The sequence below is a fragment of the Brachypodium distachyon genome, chromosome 3, assembly GCF_000005505.3.
Source record: "Brachypodium distachyon strain Bd21 chromosome 3, Brachypodium_distachyon_v3.0, whole genome shotgun sequence".
Lineage (NCBI taxonomy): Eukaryota > Viridiplantae > Streptophyta > Magnoliopsida > Poales > Poaceae > Brachypodium > Brachypodium distachyon.
In genome coordinates, this window is record NC_016133.3 from 18,394,440 (window position 1) to 18,406,926 (window position 12,487).

The window sequence follows — 12,487 nt, forward strand, 5'->3', positions numbered from 1 at the left end:
TAACAAAGTAATCCGGATTTGGAAATTACATGTAAACAAAAGAACATTTGGTGGAATGTTTAATGCAGTACCAAATGTGTAATGCTAAAAATTCTAAAAAGAGCTTACTAGCAGTTCTTGACTAGTCTTGGAGGCAGAGTAACACCTCAGTTGTCTCTGTGGAAAACATGATTCGGTAATCACTAATAACCCGTTGGCCAGTATTGAATATAAATTCAGATGATACCGTTGAAACTTTGATAGCAAGCACATCACGTGCAATGCATGATAGGACAGGATATTTGCTTGAATGTAGATCCCACCATCCAAGAATAATGAGCTCATATTTGCGAGGGAAGAGATCGTCTTTCAAGTATGTATTGAGTTCATTGGTAGCTTGTTGTTGCTGCTCACAAAGATATTCATCCCAATCTTCCATAACGTCATCTTCCACATCATTTTCAGCATGATTTTGTTCTTGTGTGATCCCAACAATTGGCCGTCCCAACTTTGTGGAGTAGTCAACAAAGAGGTCTTCTATAGTTTGTTTAACAAGACTAATAGTCTCATCTGTGTCATATCCAAATGCACTTTGAAGACGGAACACGATGTAGTCCAACTTGAATTTGAGGATCGAAGACTATAGGTATGCACATCGATAAGCATGACTCTTTCCGACATTTTTTGAACTTTTCCTTCATTGATGGAATCATTTCACGGATGATAGTATTTTGACCTTGCTTCTTTATCCAACAATACCTTGATACTCCACATCTGTGGAAAATACAGATGGGCTGTTGGATAGGATGAAGATGAAACTATATCGGTTGCGGTGTAAAATGTTTTCAAGAAATTGCGTATCACTTCAGCTCGCTTCCACTCTTCAACTGAAGAGTAAAATGTATAGTTCAGCTCCTCATAGGACAAGGTCCGAAAAGCATTTCTAAATGGCAATGCATACTTTGACATAAGGTATGATGAATTCCACCTTGTTGGCGTATCATAAGAAGGACGTTTATCACCAGAAATTCCAATTCTTGCAACTATTTCATCAAATTTGTCCTTTCGAGCAAGGGTACTCTTGACAAATTTCACACTTTCTCTTATGTTGTCAATCAAACATTTCAAAACCTTCAAACCATCTTGGACAATGAGGTTCAGAACATGGGCTGCACAGCAAGAATGTAGCAAATTTTCATCAACATGTAACATTTTCCTAACCAGCAGATTTTCTTTCACATACTTGACCATGTCATTTACAGAAGCATTGTCTAAAGTTATGCTAAAGATTTTATCCTCAATATTCCATTCTTGGATAGCCTTTAGCATTGCATTGCAAAGTGACATTCCGTCATGCGGCAGTTCCATCATGCAAAACTTTATGATATTCCTTTTCTGATTCCAATATTGGTCGATGTAGTGCAAAGTCATAGCCATGTACCCTATTGTTTGGTTGGATGTTCATAAATCAGAAGTTAGAGATACCCTGCCCTTGAAATCCTTGAAAAACTCAGCATGGCTGACCTCTGCTCCTTATAGATTCTCATGCAGTCTTCTTTGATGGTATTCCTGCTAACCATCTTAAAGGCAGGATTCAAACTCTTGGTAAATTTTCTGAACCCAGAGTGCTCAACTATGGAGAAAGGGAATTCATTCAACACAATCATCTCAGCAAGTAGTCTTCTTGAAGTTGCTTCACCAAAATCCCAATGTTTTGCTAAGCTTGCATCAGGAGATGAAACTGCACTCCTAAGCTTCTTAACGATCTGATTGACCTGTGATCTAGTTGTGCAACTATTCATGTGTCGATGCAATGAGCTTGTAGCATTTCTTTGTGTTCCGAAGATCTCAGTACAATATTTTCATTTCCCACTCCAAACTACTCCATGCCGATACATCGATACAAAATCTTTCCACACAACAGATTTTAGCTTACGTGGTTTCCTTGTTGGTTCATCAACTAGACAAGCAGTGGGAGATGGAGTAAATTGGCTTGGAGACATTGGAGATGGGGACCTATCTTGGCTGCCTGTGGTATTATCTAGCCTTTTCCTTTTCTGAGACCTTTTCCTTGATCTTGTTGGTTCATCAACTGGACAGGCGGTAGGAGATCGAGTTAATTGACTTGGAGACATTGGAGATGGAGACCTATCTTGGCTGCTTGTGGTATTATCTAGCCTTTTCCTTTTCTTAGACCTTTTCCTTGATCTTGTTGGTCTTTGGATTGTTGAGATGACCACATTGACACCTACTGACTTGACAACTACAACTAGAGAGGACCTAACGGCTGGAGAGAACTTGGCTGCCGGGGAGGACCTGACCCCAGAGAGAACCTGGCTGCCAGGGAGGACCTGACCGCTGGAGAGAATCTGGCTGCCGGTGAGGATCTGACCAAATGAGAGAACCTAGCTCCTGGAGATATTTGGACCACAGGAGAGAACCTAGCTGGTGCTGGAGAAAGGACTCTTCGACTGGATTGCATAACTGAAGAACCACCAGCATCCTAGGTTACAAGACATGAACAATGTCAACAAAATATATATCATGTTAACCTGGCCCACCTCTACAAGCTCAACTACTTCTCTGGAATCAACCATGGTCAGATAAAATAGCTCACCTCTACAAGTTATGGGATTAACCATGGTCGGATTAAATAGCCCACCTCTACAAGCTCAACTAAAAATCAGGATACAAGCAAGGCATATAGATACAGAGAAATATCACCTCAAGTCTAAGCTATCAAGAATGCTTGCTTAAATGTATAGATAGATGCATACATATTGGTTCAGTCCAAGCAATCATATAAGCAAACTGAAAGGGCATTTCTCTCCTAAGTAGTTTTGGTGGTGATGACAATGTGTTTTATTATCTTATCTTGTGCTAAGTATTTCAGGTTTTATAAAGAACTCGACACAAGATGAATTGTGGACCCCTAAAAAGGAAAAAAGCGTAGCGGTGTTTAACGGCTTTTTCGGTTGTTTTGAGTCATAGGACATCCGTACTATTAAGAGGGGATCCACAAGGGAAGGTAACGGGTGAATCAATTTCACGTACACATCCACACAAATTGCAACCACTAAAAAGCCTACCCAAAAAGGTGTGAGTCAAAAACTGTTTTCGGAAGGTGTTTCTGGCAATTCAGGATTCCAGGCGGCGGAAGTTCCGGGTGAACTTCCGCCCAAACCTCCGGGTGCTCTCTGTTAGTCCTGGAGGAATTTGCGGAACTTCCGGTGAATTTCCGGAACTTCCGGTCAGCCGGAAGTTCCGGCTACTCAGCGGAAGTTCCGGCCTACCCCAACCTGTGCCTAAAGGCTCGATTTTTGGGAACCCACTTATATACCCCTTCGTCCCCAACGAGCCAATTGACCAAGTAAGTAGCCAAGAACACCCCAACTCATCTCAAGAACACCTCAAGCTTAAATCTTCAAGATCTCCCTCCCTAGCCACTCATAACTCTTGATTCTTTGAGAATTGAAGGAGAAGATCTTGCTCTAGGATTTCAACAAGTCAAAAAGTTGATTCCCCTTGTTTTCTTTGTGTATTTCGTTTCTCTTGGGTTGTTGGGAACCCTAGACGGAAGCGGTCACTTTGAGCTCTCTCTTGGTGTGTGAGGAGCTTGAGGCTTGGATTGGGAGCCTCCTATTGAGTTGTGGAGTTTGCCCCGGTCAAATTTGTAAGGGTTCGGCGTTCGCCCTCAAGGAAGCCATTAGTGGAACTCACCTCACCTTTGCGGTGGTGTGAGAGCTCATCCCACCATTGTGGTGTGGTGATTTGGAGAATAGAGTGAGCCTTCGTGGCGTCTCTACCTTTGTGGTAGAGCACTCCTCCAAACGGAGACGTACACCGATCCCAATAGGTGGAACTACGGTGAAATCTTCGTCTCCACGTGTTGTATCATTTCCCCTTTACATTCTTGCTATCTATTGTTGCTTCGGCTATTGCATTTCATTCTAGGGTTGCATTCAATTTAGAGAATCTAGAAAGCCCTAGGATTAAGTCTTTGTATCTTTCAAAAAAAGAAAAAGAAAAGCTAAAATTTGTTAGTCTCCTATTCACAACCCCCCCCCCCCTCTAGTCGACCATACCGATCTTTTAATTGGTATCAGAGCCTCGTCTCTTAAGTAATGCTTTACCGCTATTAAGAGTATGGCCGGCGATGATGGGGAACCCATCGTGAAACCCCAAGAAACCGAGGTGATAGATGACAATGCTTCACTAACTTTTAAATCCATCAAATTGCTTTTGGATAGCATGCACAAAGTTATTCTAGATAGTGTGGACAAAAAGATTAGTGAGCACCTACCTAACAAAGCCTCCTCTTCTTCTACCGAGCCTTTCTATGCCAAGCCACCAAGTGCGGTGGATTTGACTAAAGAAGATTCGGATGCCGAAGTCCGTAACAAGGCTAAGGCTATCGAAGAGAGTGCTACCAAATCCCAAGGTAGGGGTGGCTATGGGTTGTATAGTGAGGTGGCTCCACCACCTGAATATAATCATCGCTACCATAATTTGCCACCTATGTATAATCAAGGTGAACCCCCCATGCTAACCTCTACTAATTACGTTGATTGGTTTCATTCCATGAGGACTCAATTCAAGAGCACATAAACGGAGTTGTGGAGAATTGTTGAAGAAGGTTACTTTGTTCATGATCCAAAGAACTTGTCACCAAGAGAGTATGTGGACAATCAACTCAATGAGCATGCCATTGGAATACTCCTAAAGGCTCTACCCTTGGAGTATAGAACATTTGTCCGTGGTGTTGATTCCGCTAGAGATGCCTGGAAGCTTATTGGTGATCACTTTGACAACAATGAGAGTGTTAGGAAGTTAAAGTTTGAAAGGGTCATCAGTGAGTGCAAGAACTTTTTCATGAAGGATGGAGAGGTTCCCGATGAGCTTTATAGGAGAGTCATCACCCTTGGAGCCAAGATAAAGGATCCATTCAAAGATGGGTACCTAAAACCAAAACTTAAACTTGTAAGAGGATGCTTCCGATGGATCTTCATGGATAGTGGATAGTGGATGCACTAATCATATAACCGCGAGCAAAGAATTGCTTGTGGACGCGACATCAAGGTCCAAGCAAGTTACATTTGGAGATTCTTCACAATCAACGGTATTGGGACTAGGCAAGGTTGTCATCTCTCCGGATACATCCATTGAGAATGACATGCTTGTTGAGTCCCCTTGATACAATTTACTTTCGGTACTTCAACTTGCACATATGGGTTTTTATTCCTTCTTTGGCACAACTAGTGTGACCCTTTTGTGGAGCAAGACTCTTAAAGTAGGCTTTGTTGGATATGTGGAAAATGGTCACTATGTGGTAGATTTCGGTAAGAAACCCACTAGAGAAGAAACATGTCTAATGGCTAAAGTTGATGTGGGTTGGCTATGGCATCGCCGTCTAGCCCATGTCAATATGAGATCTTTGCAAAGTCTCCTCAAAGGTGAGCATGTGTTAGGACTAACCAATGTTTCATTTAATAAAAACCGCGTGTGTAGTGCTTGAATTGAAGGGAAGTTACATGAGAAGACACATCACCACAAGATAATTATCACTTCAACGAGGCTCTTGGAGCTCCTTCACATGGATCTCTTCGGTCCTCTTACTTATGATAGTCTTGGTGGTAAGAAATATTGTTTGGTTATTGTTGATGATTATTCTAGGTACACTTGGGTATATTTCTTCAAGCACAAGAGTGAGACCCAACAAACCGTCATCGACTTTGCCAATGAAGCCCAACGCCAATACAATGCAAAGATTATGGCCATTAGGAGTGATAATGGCTCCGAGTTCAAGAATTACACCTTGATTGAGTTTTTGAGTGACGAGGGTATCAAAAGACAATATTCCGCTGCGTATACCCCTCAACAAAATGGTGTAGCGGAGAGGAAGAATAGAACTCTCATGGATGCGACAAGGACAATGTTGACGGAGTTCAAGTCTCCATACAATTTTTGAGCTGAAGCAATCAACACCACATGCCATGCTACTAATCGGCTATATCTCCGCAAGATATTGAACAAGACACCTTATGAAATTCCCACGGGACGCAAGCCCAACCTCAAGTACTTTCGGGTATTCGGTTGTAAGTGTTTCGTGCTTAAGAAAGGTGTTCGTTTATCTAAATTTGAGCCCAAAACTTATGAGGGCATATTTGTTGGCTATGCATCAAACTCCCGCACTTATAGAGTCTACAACGAATCCACCGGATGTGTTGAAGAATCTTGTAATGTGGAGTTTGATGAGAATAATGGCTCTCATGTGGGGCAAGTTGATGTTGTGGATGTAGATGATGAAATTTCTTCCCAAGCCATACGAAGAATGGGCATAGGTCAAATTATGCCCGTTGAGGATCCCCGTATGGAAGAAGGAGAAGGACAATGCTCTACTTAAATGGAGCCCTCATCTCCACAAGATCCACAAGCTAACCAAGAACAAGAACAAGTCCGTCATGTCGATGAACAAGTTGATCAAGGACAAGTTCAAGCAAATGTTGATGTTGGTGATTCTTCACCAAATGATGTCCAAGATCAAGATCTTCAAGATGTTCAAGCTTCCATTGAGCCTCAAGATTTATCTCAAGAAGCTATGGAACGTCGGGCCATGAAGATTGCCTCACGACTTCAACGTCAAGAACATACCTTGGACAATGTCCTAGGAAGTGTCAAGAAAGGGGTAACTATTCGTAAACAATTAGCTAACTTTTGTGAACATCATGCTTTTGTCTCTTGTGTTGAGCCCCAAAAGGTACAAGAAGCACTTGAGGATCCGGATTGGCTTAATGCCATGCATGAAGAGTTGAATAACTTCGAGCGCAATAGAGTATAGTCATTGGTGGAAAGACCAAAAGATTGCAAGAATGTCATTGGCACTAAATGGATATTCAAGAACAAGCAAGATGCACTTGGACAAGTGACAAGTAACAAGGCAAGATTGGTGGCTCAAGGTTTCTCCCAAGTCAAGGGTATTGACTACAGTGAAACTTTTGCTCCCGTTGTTCGCCTTGAATCTATTCGTATCTTACTTGCATATGCATCACATCATAACATTACTTTGCAACAAATGGATGTGAAAAGTAAATTTCTAAATGGTCCACTAAATGAGTTGGTATATGTCAAACAACCACCGGGGTTTGAGGACCCTCAATTTCCTAACCACGTGTACAAACTTGATAAAGCCCTTTATGGCCTCAAACAAGCACCTCGAGCTTGGTATGAGCACCTAAAGGAGCTACTAGTGGATCGTGGCTTCGAAATTGGGGTTATTGACCCCACTCTTTTTACTAAGATGATTGGTGGTGATTTGTTTATATGCCAACTATATGTTGAAGACATTATATTTGGTTCTGCTAATGGTGTGTTCAATGATCAATTTACTAAACTAATGACTGAAAAGTTTGAGATGTCTATGATGGGTAAATTGGAGTTCTTCCTTGGATTTGAAATCAAGCAATTGAGAGGAGTAATCTTTATTAATCAAGCAAAATACATCCAAGACATGGTAAAGAGATTCAAGATGCATGATGCCAAAAGTGCCAAGACCCCAATGCCTACATCAAGCTCTCTTGATCTAGATCCCAATGGTAAAGATGTGGATCAAAAGGTATATTGTTCTATGATTGGTTCCTTGCTTTACCTTTGTGCATCTAGACCGGAATTATGTTAAGTGTGGGTATTTGTGCAAGATATCAATCCGCAACAAAAGAAAGCCACTTAGTGGCGGTCAAAAGAATCTTTAGATATTTGGTTCATACCCCAAACTTTGGTTTATGGTATCCTAAAGGATCAAGTTTCAAGCTCATGGGATATTCGGATTCGGATTGGGCGGGAGACAAAGTGGATAGGAAGTCAACTTCCGGGACATGCCAATTTCTTGGTAGGTCTTTCGTGAGTTGGTCTTCTAAGAAGCAAAATTGTGTGTCTCTCTCCACAACGGAAGCTGAGTATATAGCCGCCGCAAGTTGTTGTGCACAATTATTATGGATGAAGCAAACATTGTTGGACTATGGAATCACTTGTGAAAGTGTGCCTCTTTTATGTGACAACGAGAGTGCAATCAAGATAGCCCACAACCCCGTTCAACATAGCAAGACGAAGCATATTGAGATTCGTCATCATTTCATTCGAGAGCACGTGGTCCGTGGTGATATTGATCTCTCTTATGTTGCCACCGGTATGCAACTAGCGGATATTTTCACGAAGCCACTTGATGAAGCAAGATTTTGGGAGTTAAGTCATGACCTAAATATCTTAGATACTAATGTTGTGGTTTGATAAACTTGCACCCATACCCACGGTTAACATTTGTCTAGTTTGGATGTGCGCATGGATGTAGGGGGCGCATAGCTCAATTCATGGGCAAATGCTACTCTTACTATGCTAACATTAATTTCATACATTGAGCTTTCATGTGAGTTTTGCGGCTTGAGCCCAAGAATCTATATTCGCGGTGTCAAGCTCATACATACTCAAATATGTTGGCCTAGGCCACCGCCCTCACTTTTGTGAGGTTGGTTCTTTTATTTCATTGCAAATCTTATATAGTCAAATATGACATATTATGCATCTATGGAAATGCACTCATATTTGGTATTTTGACTTTGTTTCTTGCAAATTGAGTGTATAATGCCATAATATAATTCCAACTTTGTGTGATCTACCCAAGCCATCTTATCTGAAAACCATCTATTCTATATGCTCAAAAGTTTCCTCTTTGAATCCATTGTCCGTGTCTGGGTTTGCCGGAACTTCTGGCTCCCGGGCGGAACTTCCGGTCAGCCGGATGTTCCTCCCGTTGACCCGAACTTCCGGTGAGGAGTTTTTCTTGTTAAGTGAAGGGGGCCGACCGGGTGGGGGTTCTATTCCCCACTCCAGCCCGACCCCCTTCTCTCTCTTGCTCCCTCCTCAAACCTAGCTCCAAGGAAGTCTCAATCTCTTTGGATTCAACCGGAAGATCCGGTTCCTCTCTTCGAATCTACAACAAGGACGCGTTTCTCTTCGATCCCCACCATGGTGAAATCAAGTAAATCCTCTTTTCTCTCCTTCTAGGGTTTGTTTGAATCCTTGGATGAATGTGAGAAATTAGGGCAAATTTCTTGGTGGAACTCCTTTATTGTGTAGAATGCATGGAGTAGGCTAGTTGGATTTGAATTTGTATGGCTTGATTGTTGAGAGATTGGAAGTTAGGGTTCGTCCCGTTTCTGTGGGACCCCGGAACTTCCGGTTGCGGGCGGAACTTCCGGGTTTTAGCTGGAACTTCCGGTCCCTGGACAATTTTTCTATACAGCCTCGGCTCCAATTAATCTATTCTTCACTTCTACAATCCTGAGCACTTATCCATTGTCCCTCGTATGACTTTTCTGTTCACGGGGAGTACTAGTTCTCATCAAGATAGGGGCAAGGATCCGATAATTTCTCCTTCTCCCAAGAAGCTTACAACAAAGAAGAGGGCAGAGATTGTGATGAAAGAACGCGAGCGTGAGCAGCTAGACCTCGCCAAGTCCAAGTCCTCTCGTCGAAAGTCCACTTCCAAAGCTCAGCCCAGCAAGTTTCCTATCAAACATTGGCCCGAGCAAGTGTTTGCGGATGAGAGGTTCATTAATCCTTATTTGAAGGAGCCGGATTCAGATCTCAAGGATAGCAACCATCACTTCCATACCAACTTTCAGATTCGTATCTTTGAAGAGATATATTTGCCTCCCAAGACCAAAGTTGTTCCTCAGTGTTCTATCAATGTTGAAGCTATGCAAGCCGACAAGAAGTACTTTGGAGAAGCACTTTCTATTTGTGAGAAGCTCAATTTGTTTCCTATCATGACCTTCAATCAAGGCTATGATGAGACTCTTGTGGCTCAGTTTTATGCCACGGTGTTTCAAGAAGATCTAGATGACCAGAACATTCGTCGTGTTTCATGGATATCGAGGAGCCACTTTTGCACTGCCACATGGGCCGAGTTTGCGAGCCTCCTTGGATATGAGAATGCTGGACATTGCACCCCTTCAGGCTTTCACCCCCATGACAATGATGCTGCTGGCAAGAAGGTTTTAAAGCCACTATACATAGAAGGAAGAGTAACTCTTGGAGGAACCAAATTTATACCCTAGTCTACTCATTAACATTCTTCTGAAACAACATTGAAAATAGCCACTGAATCAACCGAAGAAAAGGACAGGAACAGGGGGATTGATGAAATCGCAAAAAATATGCAAAATTATTTTCGAGCATGCCCTCTGGGTCCTAGTAGGCCTCGCCGGTAATCTTTGCCCAGCCACCGCCGCCCTCTACGCTCCACACGTTGCAGCCGGTACCAACTGCGGCGGCTCTGTCGTCGCCGCCCATTTTCTCCCGTCTAATCCGCTCCTTCCCAAGATTAGCCCTCATGAACTGTCCCATGACCACCTGATTGCTCTAGTGTGTCAGCCGCCCTCTCGAATATTGCCGTCTGTGGTCATTGATATTCCAGGGTTCGAGCTGGCGCCGTGGGAGAGAAGAGGAATGGGGAAGAACCTAACTGCTTTTGAGAGATTTCGATTGAGACTAAATTATAATAGCTTCAGGGGGTGATCAGCAAAAATCTAAAACCGACTAAACAACCCACGTGTCAACTTTTGATTGGTTTGGACCTCCAATAAATCCGCATCTCAACTATTAGGACTAGTCCACCCCATTGTTCAAGAGTTTGGACTAATTTGCTCTCAGCTCTCAATTATTTGGACCACGGGTGTGTATACCTCCCATATGTGCAATCTTTGTAAGCGGATTGTCTAATGAAATATATGGATACGTTCAACAAAAATGTCAGTGATGCATGAGCAGCCCAATATTATTTGGCCATCCAGGGACCTGTGTAAGAAATATTTTCCTATTTTTCCATAAGGGTTTTCTATAATTTATATTCTAATTTCATCGGAAAGATATAGTTGTGAGACAAAACTTAGTGTCATTTTTTAGTTTTAATTAATTCTTGATAATTTTCTCATAATTCTGATTCATTTCATGTTATCGTTGACTGCCTAGTCCTGACTTTTGAGTTTAGTTTTTCAGATTATATGATGTACTCGTAACTCGTAAGATAAAGATAATTCTCAATGAATGGTAAATAAACGTATGATGAAGATAATTTTGAGCTCATCATTTCATACTACACAGTACTCGTAGATACTATTTAAGTAGTTTTCAAAAAAAGATTCTAAATTTATACCGTGAGATAAAGATAGTTTCTTTCTCATTTTCTTATCAGTGTCGTTGCTTTCTCATTTCCTTTTCCATGTCAATTTTAGTCTCTTCTCAGTCATAATCAATCTACGTATCAATTTATTGAGACATATTGTATTTGTAAGTCCAAGTGTTCTAAGTCTGATATTTGTTAGTTTTAGTACTAAGACTAAGTGTCTTTCTCAGTCTTAGTGTGAGCCACATTTTATCCTTTTGTCTCTGCCTTTGTAAGTCCTATCATTTTTCCATTCTATTAGTATTACAAGTGTTTTTTTAAATCCAGTTAAAAAAAAGTGTTTTTAGATCAACATTTTAAGTCTGTTCTCAGACTTTGTCCAGTGTTCTCTCAGTTTTGGTCAAAAATTGCAAGTCTCTTCTTAGTCTTAGACTAACCTGTATCTAAAATCGTCTGAGTTGTCAGGCATGTCCTCGCTGTTTGTCTCAATTATGATTCATATCATCCTAAGTCTTGTTTTTTGTATATTTGCCCACAATTCATAATTTAGTACTCCCTCCGTCCAACAAGAGATGTCTCAAGTTTATCAAAATTTGGATGTATCTAAACATGACTTAGTGTATAGATGCATTCAAATTTGATCAAAGTTGAGACATTCTTTGTTGGACGGAGGGAGCAGCATAATTTCAGTCCTGGAATAAATTCAGTATCCCATAGTAGATTTACAGAGAAGTATTTTTATCTTTACTTTACTAGTGAATAGCTTTGTGGGAAACATAATTCGGAGTGTTCAACTAAATTCATTCTTGTTCAACTAAACGGAAAAACCGAAACCGATCAATTAGCCGCCAGCTTCTAACCCTAGTCTCTAGCCGCCAGGCGCCAACCAAAACGGCGGCATCAGCTTGCCCACGTCGCCTCCGGCAACAGCCGCGACCATTCCTATACGGCGATTCTCCGCGACCTACTCTCTCCTTCTCTCCTTACTCGGCGACTGCCCCCAGCTCGCCACACTGCGCTGCCGCCTCACGAACCACCAGCGCTGAAGACTCCTCCGTCTTTCGAGCCCCGATTCTACTCCAGCGCTATTTGAGTAAAACCGAAAACCGAACCGAACTTCCGATTTCAAAAGATTCAGTTCTTACTTTTTTACAGAAACCGATTGTTTTTTTTATTTCCGGAGAACAGATTTTTCAAAAACCCGAAAACTTAAAGCGAATGCCCAGGCCGACTCCTTTCGTGGCCCCGCCCGATTCTGATGTCCTGCTGCCCTCCCTTTTGGCCGAAATTACTTTCCCGCCCTTCGCTGCGTCGCCCCGTTCCTTTTCT